General features: G+C 47.1%; 1 protein-coding gene across 5 annotated transcripts in view; it reads left to right on the forward strand.

The window, feature by feature from the left end:
* The window catches only part of ATP2B2 (ATPase plasma membrane Ca2+ transporting 2), a 259,107-nt gene that overhangs the window by 12,295 nt on the left and 228,637 nt on the right, over positions 1-18,175 (forward strand). The window lies entirely within an intron of this gene.

An 18,175-nucleotide genomic window follows, 5' to 3' on the forward strand; every position in this document is an offset into this window, starting at 1 on the left:
TCTGAGACTTTGAAGGCAGGGAAGGGTGAAGGATGAGGATACAGAGCATAGGGGAGCTGGTAGAGAACAAGCAGGCAGCCAGGGTGAGGCTAGTCCATCGGAAATTGGGCACCAAGGACTGAAAATAAACAAGGTGGAAGTGTTCATAATGCTGACCACTTCCTTGGGAGGGCTCAATCCTCAATCTCTGATCCCCTCCGGGCTGAGCACCTGGGGTGCAGGGCTTTGACGCACGCCTGCTCCAAGCCCGAAACTGAATTTCCCCCCAAAGTTTGCAGGAACACTGCAATTATGCCCCAGAACATGTCTGTGAGATCCCCCCTGAAAGCTATTTTGAGGCCTAAGGTTTTATAACTAGAGTCAGAAATTGAGTGGAAGTGTGTGGGAGGCTGACCCTGGCCAGTTTCCATGCGGGAGAGGAGGGGAGAAAGTATTTTTAACTGCCAGCGCTGTGTCTCTGCGGGTGAGACAGGGAAGAGGCAGCGGCTCCACTTTGATTTTCTCACCCACTTTCAAGGCAGGAGCTGCGTTTGACAGAAGTTGTGAAAGTTCTTTACCAGAGTGGGTGGCTGGGGGGGGGTGGCAGGGATTGATTGGGGGGGGTGAACTTGTCTGACTCGAGTCTGTTGGAACCAAGATGTCTGGGACTGAATTGCAGATTGCAAATTCAGATCCATCCTGAGTTAGAGTACATGGAGAGTTAGGTGTCCCAGGGCATTTTTCTTTGCACAGCTGGATGCATGCGTCAGCTGTTGCTACATAACAAAGAGTCCCGCCTTGGCCTCATCAAGGGACAAATGTGTATTTCAGCTGACACTTTAGGTTATCCAATACTGTCTAGGCTCTTCTCTGTCTGACACCTGCCCTTGGTCTGCCACTCTGTCTGCCAATCACAGGGTCAGGGGATTTCTTGTTTTGAGACGACCTTATTCCATCTCATGCCATATAGTGTCACATTCTCCAACAGTTCCCCCAGGCCTGTGGGCCTGGAAGCAAGAACCCAGCATCTCAGACAAGACCTAGTTCACATAGGATGGAAAACTGAGGCTGCTTTGCTGAGGAAACTAAGAAATTGGAGGCTAGAGTGACAACACAGTGGGTAGGGCATTTGCCTTGCACACGGCCAACCGAAGTTGGATCCCTAGCATCCCATATGGTCAAGCACTACCAGGAATAATCCCTGAGTGCAGAGCCAGGAGTAACCTTGAGTACTGCTGGGTGTAGCCCCCCAAAAAAACAAAATAAAAAAGAATTATAGAACTTTTTCTCTGTCAGCACAGACTGCTCTCTGTCTAGAATGGGAGGAAAGGAGCAAAATGAGGAGTTTATTGATTTTAAAAAGAGCAAAGCCACAGTCCAGAACTGCAAGGTCCAGTTTTAGCATGCCACTGAGCCAATTATTTTCCCAATATGGAAGGGTCTGGGGTGCAAGGAGTTTTGGTAGCCCCAAGCCAGGCATGGCCATTGAGAAGCACCCAGAAAAGGACTCAGAGTAAGAAAGAACTGGACCCACTTTATAAGTTGGCCCAGGAAAATCAGAGGCCACCTGTAAATTATCTTGGCTGTTAAATCCTTTGTTGGGTATTTGTGAATCCAAGAACAGTCCCCAGAATGAGAAATTACTTCCCATCCCCTTGTCCCCTTTCGGGGGGAGACCTTGGTAATATTTATCCACAGCAAATAATAATCCAAACAGACAAGAAGGATAGGGTGTAAAAGATTGGGCAAAGAGAGCGAGAGAATCCTCTTGCAGCCTGCAAACAGGTTTCGCAAAAGGCCCCCTCTCCCCTGTCCATCAAGCTATTTATTGCCAACTCCACAGGGCCCCAACCTGGAAGGGCTAGGTGGGGCAATAGTCACAGAACAATCCTAAGGAAATACTTTTATAGATAACAATTCCAAGAATAATCTTATGGAAACTTTTTCATATACTACAGCCACTTACCACAATGCATAGGTTTGGCCATGCAAGCAGGCTATGTATGCTACTGCTGGAGGGACTTTTTCAACTTGAGACCTTATGAGACCTTAATCCTCCAGGCCTCTCTCAATGCTGTGGGGAGTGGCTCCCACCTACCTGCTCTCCATATCTGCTTCCCTTTGGGCTCTGGAACAAAAGCCCGAACCCTCAAGAACTTGAATCAAGTGGATGTGTGTCAGGTCTAAACAAAGACAAAGGCTGGGTCTCCAGCCACTAAGAACTTTGCAGCACCTAGCCATGACCAGAAGAGAAAAGAACATGGTGATCCCTCCAAACTGCATGAGAGAGTGTGTGTGAGGGGTCAAACAGTTCATGCATGCATTTATTCATATATTCATGTGTACATCCATGTCTTGTGCATTTATCATGCATAAGTGTTTTCATGCCTTCCTTCATCTTTGTACTCTTTCAAGTGTGTTCTTGCATTTATCATGTGTGTTCATGTATTCCCTCAGGAATCCTTTAATGTTTATGTCATTCTTTCATGTATATGTACATGTATGCATTCATGTGTGCGTGTATTTATGCATTCATTCGCTGATCATGTCCTGAGCCTGCTTGGATTCTGATCTCTGCCAAGTTCTGAGCATGTGATTCTCACCTGAGCCTGATCCTCAGAATGGATAATGAAGCAGGTATCAGGTCGGCCTGTCCTAGAAAAGTGCATCTGGGGTCCCTAGTGTAGGAACTGCTGTGAGACTATTCTGTCCTCATCCAGGACATGAGCTATCATACATGCAGACCTATTCATGACCCTGAAACAGGAAGATGCTCTCTGGCCTGCCACAAAATCAGACCCAGAGCCTCTATAGTACTGTGACTTCCATGTACCTGGCAGCCACCTCTGTGGGCTCTGTGGACCTTCCCTCCTACTGCATTAGAAATTCCATAGGCCGAAGTCTAGCCCAACTCAGGGCTCACCCAGGCAGCAGCAGTGAATGAAAGGACAGTGAAAAGTGAGGCAGGGAATAGACCAGTAGCTATTTTGGTTTCTCTGCCAAGACAGAGCCATAACGCCCAAGTCTGTGTGTTAACTCTGTTTGCCCTTCGAGAAGAATCGAAATCATGCTGGCCTTGGTGGAAATCTTGTGCTGGCCAACTCCCCACTTTGCAACTTCATATGCCTGGTTAAAATACACAGACTTGGAATTACAGGAAAGAAAACAGAACTGCTGAGATGGTCAGTACTTGCTCCCTCTCTGATTTGCATGGATCTAGCTAGAATCTAAGTCAATGACTGGCCAGAGGTGTGAAGACCTGTGTTATCTGCTTCCTACCACCTGCTCTCCCTGACTTTAGTCTCAGCTTCAGTGTGTGCTGGGTAGCAGTAGAGTGTCCCTGATTCAGAAGAAAATGGGGGTTGAAGCCAAGGGTAATGTCCAAAGGACTGAAGTTCAGTCTATGCATATAGGAAGGCCTGGTTCCATCTTTGACACACACACACACACACACACACACACACACACACCCATGATCCCCTTATCACTGAGCTAGGAGGTGCACATGAGAGCAGCCAGGTATGGACCTAAAAACAGGTTCTGAAAGAGAAAGCCCCTAGTCCTCAAATCTCTTCTCAGACCGCATTGCTTGCCTATTCTTCCTGGTTAGAGGGAGATGGGGTTTGGGGGAGAGCTGCCTTGACTTTGGACTTCAACATGAGGGGAGCTTGCTCAACTGCAAAAGTTTCTGGAAAATGGTGCTGGAGTGATAGCACAGTGATAGGGCATTTGCCTTGCATGTGGCCAATCCGGAACTGACCTGGGTTCAATCCCTGGCATCCCATATGGTCCCCCGAGCCTGCCAGGAACAATTTCTGAGCGCAGAGTCAGGAATAATAGGAGTAACCCCTGAACGCCATCAGGTATGGCCCCAAAACAAAAACAAAAAGTTCCTGGAAACTGTGGTCCAGGTTCTCTCAAAGCTGAGTCTAGCACCAAGAGATCCAGAGTTCAGGGTGGGGCTCTCGGGAACAGGCCTTTTGCTTTTGGGAGATATGACTAGTTCTCATCATGACAACTGTATCACACTCAGGACAGAGCACTGGCTTGAAAGTTGGAGAAAAGTTATATGTGTGTGGAGGGGTGGGGGACTGAGATGCTGCCTGGACCTTGGGTCTGAAGAGCAGAGCTAAGCCGGCCATGCTGGGATGGGACATCTAGCACACTGATGCCTAGGGGCCTAGGAGTACCAGTGGGGGGAGATGTCTTGAAAAGGCAGCCTGGAGGCCTGCATCATGGTTCTTAGATCTGGCCTGCTCTTTGGTGTGGTCTGTGAATGGATGCTTGATGGAGAGTCCTGATTATGGCAGAGTCACTAGGAGCCAAGAAAGAAGCCAAGGAAATTTCTAGAACACACGCAGCCTGACATAGTTGTCCATCATGCTCCCAAGCCCTGAATGATTTCCTTTCTTGGTTTAAAGTAGATGCTTCAGATTTGACTTGCAAATCTTGCCCTTGGCTGGAAGAGTGGCACCTCAAAGCACTTAGAAACTGCCCTACACAAGGGCCACACCTTCCTGTCCCACCCCAAATACGCTGAAAAGCGTGCACTAGGATTGTTCTATTGGTGGCTGTGGCCTGGGCTATAAGGCTTTTTGTGGGAATTGGGCCACACCTGGTAGTACTCAGAGCTTACTCCTGGCTCTGTGCTCGGGAATTACTCCTGGCAGTAATGGGGGACTCTATGGGATCAAGTCCAGGTTGGTAATGTTCAAGGAAACTACCTTTGCTGCTGTACTATTACACTGACCCCTGAGTTGAAAGTGTTTTCTAAATTGTGTCAGGGCTTTTTTTTCTTTTAATATAAAACCAGTTGCAAGTGTTTGGTAATGTTTCCCTTCATTAAGTAAACTCGCCTCTGGGAGTTGGCGTAATGCCTGCATCTTTCTCTGCACAAAGCATATGGGTTATGGAGTCCAGGCACACCTTTGGGTCCATTGAAGCTGCCTATCAGTCCCTAGGAGTGCAATTGAAAAAAATTTATATATTGTCCCACAGTTCAATCACCAAAAGGGAGAGTTTAAAAGTTGTTGTAATCTTGAGTAGGACAAGAACAAGAGACTTGAACTTCCAAATCTTCCAGGTTCTCATCTGCAAAATGGAAAGAATAGTACTTGGTGGAAAGCTACTAAGCAGGGTTTTGGGGGTCACTTCTATTGATTTGCAGCAAGTGGAGCTGATGGAGAACCATGTGGTGTCAGGGTCAAGCTGGTACTGGCAGCTTGGTGAGGCACCATACCCCTTGTACTATCTCTCCAGTTCCAAAAGTAGTACTTGTTTGGGGAGGTAATAAGCTGTGGAGTGAGTGCCTCTGTATCTATTTGTCTATCTGTTCATCCAGGTTTCATCTGCCCAGCTGTCATCTTGCCCTTCATCCAGATATTCTCTCTAGTTTTTCTCTGTGTTCTATGTGTCTTCATCCCCATATGCCCTCCCATTCATCCATCAACCATCCACCCATCCATTCTTCCACCCACCCATCCATCCATTATCTTTTCCATCCTTCCATCTACATACCCAGTTCTCCATCCATGCATTTGTGTATAGATGTCTTTCCATCCACCCATCCTCATATATACCCATCTATGGAAATCTGTCTCTTTATCCATCTCTCCATGAATCCATCTGTGTATGCATCTGTACATCTGTCTTTCTGTCCATATAAGTGCCCACACCTCTATCCATTCCTTAGTCTACACTGGTGTATGCGAGTGCTCAGTTCCCACTATTAAGAGAATGCAGATGTGAGGGTTCACAGCAAGGCAGTTTACCCTGTGGGCATCCCCTCATGTGAGAATCAGGGGTTTGCAAATTGTGAACAATTTCAGAGCCATTACTCACCCAAGCCTTCTTAGTTGTGTCCTTTCAAAGCCATGACTTATTTTCTGTGACCATGTACATGATGGCTCTAGTTTCCCTGTTTGGGGACTTGTGTGACCACTGGACAGAGTAGAGTCTCCGTGGGGTGGTTTGGTGCATCTGCCCTTCATCTTAGTCAAGTCTGTGGCACCAGGGACAGTCCCTGCCATCTCTTGCATCAACTCCCTCTGTCATACAGGCGCGAACATCTGTCATATATGCGTATCTGTAACAGGTGCACATGTATCATGTGCCTATGCAGACCTGTCGTGTGCTGTCATGTGCGCGCATGTATGCTCACGCTGTGTGTATCTATCATGCCTGTACATATGTCATGTGTCATATTGTGTAACTCATACACATTGCCTGTGTGGCTGCAGTCATCACATGGTGCACCCTTATGAAGTCTTGTAAAACCTTGGTGCAGGAGAGATAGCACAGTGATGGAGCATTTGCCTTGCATGCGGCCAACATGGGAGGAGCCCTGTTAGATTCCTAGGTATGGACCCAGGACCATATGGACCATCCCATATGGTCTCCCAGCCTGCCAGGAGAGATTTCTGACTGCAGAGTTAGGAGTAACCTCTGAGCACCACTGGGTGTGTACCAGAAACTAATCAATCAATCAGTAAATAAAGTTTAAAGCACAAGTTAATTTTGAGTACCTCTGGGTGTGGTTCAAACCCCCCAAAAATAATAATTCCCGTTTTTCATAAATTCTTGGTTTTTTCTCTAAGACAATGTATCCTGATGAGAATTCATTTCCTCCCATGTTGTTACTAGTAGATGTTAAACAGAGATGATGCTAATCTGAGGAGTTGCAAGAAAGGCCTATGAAAGTAGTTGGTTTGAAGAAATCTGTCCTGAATGTGCCTCACCCCATGAGGGGTATGGCCCAGTGCTCCCTGAACTCTTCAGTGCTCCCTGAATCCTTAGCGTTCCCTGAACCCCTCAGTGCTCCCTGAACCCCAATATTCCTTTAGCCCCCTGTGCTTCCTAAGCCCCTAGTGCTCCCTAAAACTGCAGTGCTCCCTGAAATCTGACTGTTCTCTAAATCCTACCAATGTTCTCTGAGTCTCCCGTGTGCTCCATGCCAATGCTAGATTCTGGGCAAGTATAGGCAAACCTTAGCCCTGGATGTGTCCCGTCACCCACACATCTCTCAGAGACGCTTGTATGGTTCCAGCTTCATACTTTGGGAGATCGAGCTGCAAAGGGTTCTATGCCAGCCTCAGGCCAACTGCACCCCACCTGAACTCATTGGGAATTGGTGTCTGGGCGCCCCCCAGGCCAAATCTTTGCTCTCCACTACCATTCCCCCATGTGTAAAATAATCATGTTAATTGGTGTCAGCACCTCCAACTAGACACTTCTATGGACCAAGCTTAAAGTTTTACTTCAATTTCCCCTCAGAGGACACAAGTACAAATGTTCAAAAAAGATTCTGTTTCCCAAATCTGAACAATAAAAATTAAGTGAGAATGGGGCCAGAGAGATAGCACAGCAATGTTTGCCTTGCAAGCAGCCAATCCAGGACGCAAGATCGTTGGTTCGAATCCCGGCGTCCCATATGGTCCCCCGTGCCCGCCAGGAGCTATTTCTGAGCAGATAGCCAGGAGTAACTTCTGAGCACCGCTGGGTGTGGCCCCCTACCCCCACAAAAAAAGAAAGAAAATTAAGTGAGAAAACAGCCAACACAGTGCCCAGAATGTCCCAAGTGTGTCTTCATTGCCTGAGACACCATGAGGAGGCTCCATTTGATAGGGGTCTGTTGGGGGTGCTGAAGTCTTTCCTGACACATGGCCCTACTCTTTGTAAGTGGAACACATGTTTGACAGCACTCGGTTCTTGATGGTGAGTAGGACAAGTCAATGGGGCTTCCATCAAGCATGCACCCTGCTCTGCTTTGCCAGATGACAGGCAGTGGGTTCAAGGGCTTTGAAAATCTTTAGGGAGCAGCAGCAAACTCATCTCTCTGAGTGTGGTTGTAAGAGCAGAGAGCTCGGCCTTCCTTCTCCCAATGCCTGTATGCAGCGATGGCTACCATCCTAGTTCTCAATAGAATATTCAGTGTCACACACAGAGACCCTTAGTTCAGAAGGACGGTGCTTCGAGGCGAGCCTAGGGTCGGAAGGGGTGGGACTCTGCTGCAGTGACTCTGCCCCCTAAGGCTCACAACACTTCATGGCATGCAACCTCACCTGCATGCTGGCTCTGTTCTTGCATGCAGCACCACACCAGCACCTGGACCTGCTCATATGTGCAACCTCCATGCCAGCACCTTTGTGCCTGCTCATACCTGAAGCCTCCACACTCCACCAACTGGGAACCTTGGACATGCAATAATCCTCCCCTTTAGCACAGTGATTCTTCAAACACTGGTCCATGGGCCAGTGTCAGTCTGCAGGTGTGGAAAAGAGGAAGGACACTGGGCCAGCAGCAGGCAGTGCTTAGATATAAACATTCTCACCTTTTCTGTGGGATATATGAGACCAGTCTAGGAGGAGTGTGACTCTGCATGCATAAACATGTGATGACACATGTGCGCACAGAACCCTAAATATATGCATCATGTGTGTATACACATGCATTTATTCATTAACATGTGATCACATCAGTGCATTCTTACAAATGCACATGCATTTGTGTGCAACATGGCTGTACACCTGCATGTAAGCACATGCTCACTGTCATTCATTAACATGTAATTGCATCTGTGTGTTCTTATAGATGCGCATTTGTGTGCAGCGTGCATATACATGAGAATGCAAGCACAATCATATCTACATGTGTACGCACAATCACACAGGCCATAGGTATGCGTACACACACTCCTTCCATCTCTCAGGCCATGTCTACCCAAGGACTGGGAAACACCCGGTGAAGTGCAGCCGCCTCAGTGAGGTCTCTGCAGGCTGCACGGCCGTGCTCGCTCTCTCCAAGAGTCATTTCTGCAAAACCCACAGCTTCTTCTGCTTGCTCAGCTGCCTTCTTGAAGATAATCTGTTTGGTTCTCTGCCTCTTCACCACTGCCTGCTCCCAGCCACACACTTACTTAGTGGTCTGACTCCACAGTCTAGATTGGAGGCATTCTTTCAGGAGTCCTGGTCCCAGCCATAAACTACAGGGTGCTGCTCCAAGTCCTGGCACATCCCTGAAGAATGGACAGAGGGGGCCCACTCTGTCCGTTACAGGTGACACCCAGGGGATTAGCCAATCATCAGGGTGATCTGGGTGTAATGGTCTGTCCCCTGGTTCACTTTAGCGACTGGCAAATTCCTCAAAAGGTTGAACCTCTGTGGTCTCCGGCTTGACTTCCTGCCCTGTCTCCCACAACAAACATGCAACTTCAGGTGTATGTTTGTTGTCTTGTGTTTCTCTGCAAACCCTGCAGGTGACAAATTTCCTCCTAGAACGTGGAACTCTGCACTTGAAGCTTCATAGCTGCTCTATCTTGGTCCCATGCCCTGGTGTAGTCATCACTACCACAAGCGCATGCTCCTATGCTTCGGGCCTGGTTCCAAACAGGTTGGACAATTCTCTAGAAACTGCTTTGGGGGCCTGCACTCCATCTCCCTAGCTGCTTGATGATGACAGTTCTTCATCCTAATTTTGTTTCGGGCAGATTTTGCATATCAGGGACAGGCCCAGAGTGGATACTAAATAGATAATTGTTGAATGAGACAATTAATTGATGAATCCTATGGGGGTGGTAGCTAATAGAATGTTGAGGTTTGCCTGTGGCTGGATCATAACACAAGCAAATTTAATGGAAAAGAGAATGTAGAATCCCCCTGCCCCAACCTGGTAGCAGATGTGAAAGGTGACTTGCTCCACTGAATGCCAATGTACCAATTTTTCTTCTCCAGCCTGGGTTTTCTTCTCCTTTGTGGGGCCCCTCTTCACTGTTAGCTTCCATTTCTGTTATGAGGCTGCCCTCAGGTAGACCAGATGGCCGCCATGACTCCTGGCGCTCACAATGGTTTCACTTTCACAAAAATACCATACAAACCCTCCCATCAATACAGTAGCTTTCACTGTAGGGCTAGAATTGGCCCAGAGAGGTCACGTGTCCCTCCTCCTAGGCCTATCCCAGGGGCAGAAAGTGGGTTTGCTGCCCTGATAAGCTAAGGGCAGCAGAGTGATAGGAACCTCTTTGCCCTGGGCCCAGAGAAGAGTAAAGGATCCATTGGACATCCCAGTTGGCAGTCAATTGTTGCTCAAAGCCTGGTGACTGAAGTTTCTTAAAAGGACAAAATGTCAGAAAGGACAGTTGAGTTAAGCTCATAAATTGAATGATTTGGGTTTTGGTCACAATTAATAGTAGGAGATTTTTTTTTTTTGAAGATCCACCACCACCATTAAAAGTGACAACATTTGGGCCCGGAGAGATAGCACAGCGGCGTTTGCCTTGCAAGCAGCCGATCCAGGACCAAAGGTGGTTGGTTCAAATCCCAGTGTCCCATATGGTCCTCCGTGCCTGCCAGGAGCTATTTCTGAGCAGACAGCCAGGAGTCGCCCCTGAGCACCGCCGGGTGTGGCCCAAAAACAAACAAACAAAAAAAAGTGACAACATTTGCAGATGTGGTAGCAGGCCCTGTACGAATTGGCTGGTGCTTCCCTGGGGCTGGCTCTGCTGGTAGAGTCTGGACTTTGAGGTTCCTGGTATCTTATCACTACAAATCCTACCATGTTTTATTTGAAGCTATGCACAGAGCCAAGAAGTCAGTGGCCCACCTCGAACCAATACTAACGCCTGCCAGTCTGGTTGTCACAGTTCCTCTAGTGCTCAGCCTCAGAAGATCAGGGCCTGGGGCAGGACCTGGGCTCAAATCTCAGGTCCCTCTCTTAGCAGTTTAACATCTCAGAGTCTCTGTCTTCATTTCTACAAGGGCCCTAAGAATAGCACCTGTTAGCAGAGCTAGTGAGGGACACACGGGAGGTCACTGAGAAATGGGTACTCATGCCATTGGCATGATGGTTTTTAGTAAGTGGTTACTAAATGTTTGCTCTTTGCATCATTCTCTAGCCTTGCGGAGATCAGAGGAGATTGCTTAAGCCAGGCTTGTGTGAATAATTCTCATGCCCCAATCCTGAGGGGAAAGGGGAAATGGGTCTGGAACAGGGCCACTACAGGAAATAATCCAAAGCAGGCTGGAGAGAAGAAGCATGGGTCTGGGGACCTTTTGGAGAGAGAGAAAGAGAGAGAGAGAGAGGGGGGGGAGAGAGAGAGAGGGAGGGAGAGGGAGAGGGAGTGAGGGAGGGAGAGAGAAGTGGGGAGGATGAAGGGAAGGTAGAAGAGAAAGTGAGGAATGGAGAGAGAGGGAGGATGAGAGAGGGTGAAGAAAGGAGAATTATGGAATGGAACAGAATGGAATCAGCAGATCTGCGTGCGTCATCCTGGTGAACTTCTAGTCAACCTTCATGCTCTCTTTCCAATGCCACCTCCTCGTGTGGTCTTCCCTGACTGCCCTTGGGCTTTCTGCCTTACTCTGCATGTCAGCCATTCACCAGAGTGTACTATGAGCCTGGAAACCAGCACTCGATCTAACCAGACTTTACAGTAGAGTGATGCTTGCAGGTGTTGGAACCAAGCTGTGAGTTTGAATCCAAGTCCATCCACTTCATAGCAGGATGACCTTGGGCAAGTTCCAACCTTTAATCAGCCTCCAGCTCCCCTCTGTTCAGTGAATCTGAGCATAGTTTCTGCTGTGTTAGGGGGATTAAGCTGATGTGAGTTGGTATGTTTGTTTTTGGTTTGTTTGTTTGTTTGTTTTAGGGCTATACCTGGCAGTACTCAGAGCTTACTCCTGGCTCTGTGCTCAGGATCACTCCTGGCAATAGTTGGGAGAATATATGGGATGGGAATCAAACTCAGGTTGACAGCATGCAAAGCAAGCATCTTCCCACTTTAATATCTATCCCACTTTAATATCTATCACTCCATCTCCCAGTGTGTCTGAATGTTTGGAAGTGTAGTGTCTCTGAGCAGTTCCAGGCCGATGTCCTGAGTAATCTCTGAGCCCAACGTGTGCTCACTGCCTGTTGCAGCATGAAAGTAAAGGTTGATGACATCATGGAACATTCCAGCACAGTCCTAGAAGGCTCCTGATCTCATAGGCGAGGTCTGTCCTTCTGGGCCTCCTTCCATCCTCTGGGGAATATTCCAGACACATGTAGGAGGAGATGAGACTCTAGGGCATCACCTGTCCCACGTGTCACCATGGGTTTTGCATGCACCGAAGCCTGTCATAGTGGCCAGAACATTCCTCTACTCTTCTCTGTGGGCAGGAGCTGCTCTACCATCCAGACTTCCATGTTAGCCTTGCCTCTAACTCAATGACCTGCCTCCCCATTGAACAGGAGAATTGTTATTTAAGAAGCATCTATAGGGCTAGACCTGGGGCAGCTGGGAGGGGCAGGAGATGATGGTCTCTGCTGGGGAGAGAACTCTGGGTCTCAGAAGCACAAGAGCAGGGGGCAGTCGTGGATACTGAACAGCCCCCAGAGATGCCCCATGTCTCTGGAGCTGACATGCAAATTTTAGTGCATGGCCCTTAAAACATGCTGTGCGTGCATGTCTGTGTGTGTACATGTATAGAGATGTGTATGAACATGTATGAACACATGTGAAAAGTGGCTGTGAGTGAGCTCCCAAACATTCCCACAAATGAATGAATTAGTTTTCTCTCACTCAGCAGCTTCAGACCTGCCGTAGAGTAGCCCATATTCCATGAGGACCAGAATCATGACCAGGTGGGGGTCCTATGAGGTGGTTTTGGACTGGGGGGCTGGAGTCTGGGTCATAGACTTAGGAGCCCCATTGGGGTTATATGGAGTTTTAGAAGTCCTGGCCTGTGCTGAGAATCCAAGTCAAGGCTCTGCCTGGTCCCAGATGACCTGGCACTGCCCCTAGGGTGCCCTCTGGTTGAAGGATGGAAGTCTGAATTTAAGGCCCCTCTTATTCTCCTTGCAGACCCCTGCCACACTCAGGAGGGTCACTGGGAGTATCAGTATTTACCCAGCCCATGTTGGTGCTCTGGGCATCCCCTTCTCACTCTGAGTAAAATAGCCCATCCAGGGCCCCACAGGGGACACAACTGGGATTCACATTCAGGTCTGTGCTGGGGGTGCAAGTTCTGACGGCACAGGAACACTAGGGACCCCCAATCTGCCCCTGGCCTCACAGATCTGTGATTCTCAGGTCCCTATCTGCTCTGCTAGAGAAAGTATCCAGGTGCTTTTCAGCCTCCAAAGCCAGCAAGTGCTCAGGAGTGTCTCAGCTTGTGTCTTGTGTCTCTCCCTGGTCTGCACCAAGGACATTTGAGTTCCTCGCTTTCTCAAGGACGACCCTGTGTCTATTCCCAGGGGCTCCGAAAAGGCCTGAGTATGTGACAGGTGTCAGCCCCAGGTGTGTGTTTTGTCTGTAGACACTCAGTCCCAGACTGTTCTGCTCTCTATGGGGGAGCTTCAGATGATGTTTGCCCAGTGCTGGACAACCCCATGGGTTTATGCTTTTCTGCCTGGAATGATGGTGGCATCGTAACCATGAGAAGCAGTTAAAGGAGTTTAGTGGGAGGATCACACCTCAAATGTCATCATGTCAGCAAACCAAAGTCTGAGCTGGAGCTGTGAATTCAAGGAGACCCAAGCAGCATGAGGCAACTCCATGCAGCTCCTGGGAGAAGAAAGACATTCATCCACCTCGAGACCTCAGGAAAGGTGATTGCATCTGCATCGTGACCTCCAGGCCACCCTGGGTTGGTCTGTGCAAGACGGTGTGTGTCTGTATGCATGTGTCTGCACATATGAGTGTGCGCAAATGTCCATGTTTGTGTCTATGCATGTATCCATATACTCATGGGTTGTGTGTATGTGTGTATATGTAGATATATCCCTGGTTATGTACATTGTATGTGTATGCATTTGTACTATATGTGTGCCCACGTTTGTATGCATATGCAAGTATATATGTGTGTGTCCATGTTTGTGTGTGTAAGTACATATATATGTGTGTGTGTGTTGTGTGTTCATTTTTTGCATAGGTCTATATGGATGCACTGTGTATATTTCTGTATTTGCATCTATATTTATGTTTGTATGAATGCATGTATGTGTGTGCATGTGTGTAGGGACTCTTTTGTCCCTTGGAGATGCATTCTCAAAGATAGAAATGGACAGATGTCTCAAGAAGGGAAGGGAGAGAAAGAACCAGTCAAACTATCCATAGGCAGATATGGGGGATGCACCTTGAGCTTTTCTCACAACTCCTTTGGTAGGATTGAATTTTTTTTCCCTAATATGAAAATTGGGTGAATAGGGGCTGGAGAGATAGCATAGAGGCATTTGCCTTGCAAACAGCCGATCCAGGACCCAAGGTGGTTGGTTCAAATCTCGGCGTCCCATACGGTCCCCCTTGCTGCCAGGAGCTATTTCTGAGCAGATAGCCAGGAATAACCCCTGAGCACCGCCGGGTGTGGCGCAAAAACAAACAAAAAAGAAAAAGAAAAAGAAAATTGGGTGAATAAAGAAAAAAAACAGTTTTTTTTTTATTAAGTAAACAGACATGCTGCCATTTTTAGGCTGTGCTTTAAGGCCCCTCTATCCGCTGCTGTGTAGATTCCTAAATCAGGACCTGTGAACTGGATTGGACACTGGCTGTTGTACATTATGAACAGCCCAGGGGGTACAGGCTTCAGGCAGGGGAAGATAGGATTTGAGTCCAGGCCTGCCTGCCCCAAAGCCTATGTTAGCAGTTCTTACATGACTTCCATTTCTCCAGCAAATGTAGAATAATGGCGGAGAGAGTGGCACGACTCTATGGCAGAATTCCTTCATTTCTCTAAGTCATCTCCTAATGTTCCCCATCACCCCCAGAGACTTTCCCCCTTATCCCTTCATCAAGAAAGGGACTAATTTGTGGCTCAACGCCATAACGTTTGACACTGCTGCAACTTCCTAAACCATAATAAAACATGGTTTAAAAAAAATCTAGAAAAAAAGAATAGATGCAGTTCAATGTAGAAATGAAAGGTGGGAGCCCCTTATTCTGGTCCTGGGACTGCACTGGGGTTTGACTCTTTTCAGCATAGCTTCTCCTCTGGTGAAAGCAACAGAGTTGGGAGGTTCAAGAACTTTCTCTGCTTCCAACCCTCCTAGAGAAGCACTGATACCTCTGGTCTTCACTAAACTCCTCTGAGAGTGGACATTGCAGCACCCATATTTCCAGAGAGTAGGAAACAGAGACTAAGTGGAGAAATTAGTGGCCTAGGATGCCATGTGATCATGCAGGAATGAAGCCACACTTTGGGTGGCCTTGCACCCCTCAATATTCTCTAAATATCCCAGTCTGAGAGCTCTGGGCCCCAGCACTGATAAGTTATAAGAGCTTGAATCAAAGGTCCCTCTGTTGTCAAACCTGCTTCAGCCTGGATCTTTCTGGCAGGGAGGCTCCATACTAATAAAAAACAAGTGTCACTTTACAGTGCCTTAAAGTGGGGGACAACCTTTAATAAAAGTGTGGGACCTGCGTTTATCTATTCTGCAAACCCTGATCTCAGCTGACTGGCCAGGTAGCTATAGACCCATGACCATGAGTGACCCTGCCTAGGCGTACACCAGGGTGGGTCCTCCTACTCAGGCCGTGGAAATGGCAGGAATAATGATTAATCCAGGCCTCCCTGTGCCAAATTCAGTGTGTGTTTTTGACTCAGACCACTGGGCCAGGAATCCTAGAAAGAGCAGAAGCCGGACTACACCTGGGCTTTCCAGAAAGCCTGTTAAGCCCCAGGTTAACCAAACCAGCTCTACCTGCCCAGGCCTTTTTCCCAGGCATTTTCCCTCCTTCCACGTCATCAGAGCCAGGAGCCAAAAATAAAGCATGTCCCGTGCACACCCCAATGGTGTGGATTGAAGCCAAGCACCTCTTCTAAACACTGGTAGCTGCTGCCCCCAGCTGGACCCACGGCTGGCCTATGATTTCCCACCCACCTCTGCTCACAGGATGGGCTCCCCAATGAACCTCTAACCAGCAATTTTAGGTGTTGGGGTAAGTGATTCTGAAGAATGGCTAAAGATTGTTGCTGTCCCCAAGATTTTATCCACTGTTTCCCATGTGACCTGGACTCAGAGTGTTTTAGAGATTCTCAAATGGGCAAATACAGACTTTTGTGCAAATAATGTAAGAAGACCCAGGGCATTCACGCTTGATTTTTAAATAATATCTTTATTTAAGCACCATGATTACAAACATGTTTGTAGTTGGGGTTGTCATAAAAAGAACACCCCCTTCACCAGTGCAATCTTCCCACCACCAATGCCCTCCATCTTGTTCTTCACCCAACCCCTGCTTCCTGTATTCAAGACAGGCATTCTACTTCTCTCAATCATTAACATTGTCATGATAGTTGTTAGTATAGTTATTTCTCTAACTGTACTCACCACTCTTCGGCCCTCATCTATATTGTCTTATTTTTCTTAAATTCCACGATGAGTGAGACTATTTTGTGTCTATCTCTCACCCTCTGACTTATTTCACTCAACATAATCGTTTCCATGTCCAGGCCTGTATAGGAAAATTTCATGACTTCATTTTCCTGACAGCTGCATAATATTCCATTGTGTTTATGTACAACAGTTTCTTTAGACATTCATCTGTTGTTGGGCATCTGGGATTGTTTCCAGATTCTAGCTATTGTAAATACTGCTGCAATGAATATAGGTGTGCAGAAGGCATTTTTGTATTGTGTTTTTGTATTCCTTGGGTATATCCCTAGGAGTGGTATAGCTAGATCATATGGGAGCTCAATTTCCAGTTTTTTGAGGAATTTCCATATTGTTTTCCATAAATGCTGAACTAGATGGCATTCCCACCAGCAGTGAATGAGAGTTCCCTTCTCACCACATTCCTACCAGCACTGATTGTTCTTGTTTTTTATGATGTGTGCTAGAGATGTGGCGTGAGATGGTACCTCATTGTTTTGATTTGTGTCTCACTGATGATTAGTGATGTGAAGTATGTTTTCATATGCCTTTTGGCTATTTGAATTTCTTCTTTGAGAAAGTGTCTATTATTTCTTCCCCTCAATTTTAGATTTTTTTCCTGTTAAGTTCTGTCAACACCTTGTATATCTTATATATTAGCCCCTTTTTTGATGGGTATTGGGTGAATAATTTCTTCCACTAGTCACATATGCCTTTGAGGTGCAGAATTTTCTCTATTTAATATAGTCTCATTTGCTTATCTTCACTTCCACTTGTTTGGACAGTGGTGTTTCCTCCTTGAAGATGCCTTTAGTCTCAATGTCATGGAGTGTTTTAGCATTTTCTGCTATACACCTTATGATTCCAGGTCTCATATCAAGGTTTTTAATCCATTTGGATTTGACCTTTGTGCATGGAGTTAGCTGGAAGTCTGAGTTCACATTTTTGCCTGTGACTGACCAGTTGTCTCAATAACACTTGTTAAATAGGTTTTCCTTGCTCCATTTTGTGTTTCTTGCCTCTTATCAATGATTGATTGTTTTTATGTATGGGAACATTCTCAGAATATTCAAGTCTATTCCATTGATCTGAGGGCCTATCTTTATCCCAATACCATGCTGTTTTAATGACTATTGCTTTGTAGTACAAATTAAAGTTAAACCTTCCTCACTCTGACCCTGCCCAATTGGCCTCACAAAAGATTCTAGGAGAGACTTCCACTAGGCAGAACATCTCAATTCAGACTTAATTTTCCACTTCCACAACCTGTTTTTCCTCTCCTTCAAGACAACACTCACTGTGTATCTGGCCATGAATTTCTGCCTGTTTGGATCATTCTAGTTGGCACATCTTTACCTTGGCAATGAGTCATCCTTTGTATCTGAGGTCATCACAGCCAATCATGCTTGGGAATTTATTCAGCAGCTACTGAGTTTCAGATGTCTGGTGACAGGGTGCAAATGATACCCCCGCCCTGCCATGGAAGGTGGGAGCTACCATCTGCAGACAAAGGACTCAGCTCAGGGTCAGCACAGAAAAATTGCTCCTGGGGTCAAGGTCGCTCTCAAGGTCAAGGTTACTCTCATGGTCAAGTTCAGAGGCAAGTTTTGAAGGAACTTCCGGTTCAGCTAAAGTTCTGTCTGGGCTCTGAACTGCTAATGTCAGCAGGACAAGGGGCTGAACTGACACATAGCCTGAGGTTCTCATAGCTCAAAAGCATTACTGGTGTGCTAGTTGGTGGCATATTATGGGAGGAGAATCTCACCGAAGGGCCTATCTGAGTCACCTCTGCTCTATCCGAGTTTTGACTTCCTCAAGGCCCCAACACAGAGGTTCCATGACTAATGTCCAAAGA

This window comes from Suncus etruscus, chromosome 20 (assembly GCF_024139225.1).
Source record: "Suncus etruscus isolate mSunEtr1 chromosome 20, mSunEtr1.pri.cur, whole genome shotgun sequence".
Lineage (NCBI taxonomy): Eukaryota > Metazoa > Chordata > Mammalia > Eulipotyphla > Soricidae > Suncus > Suncus etruscus.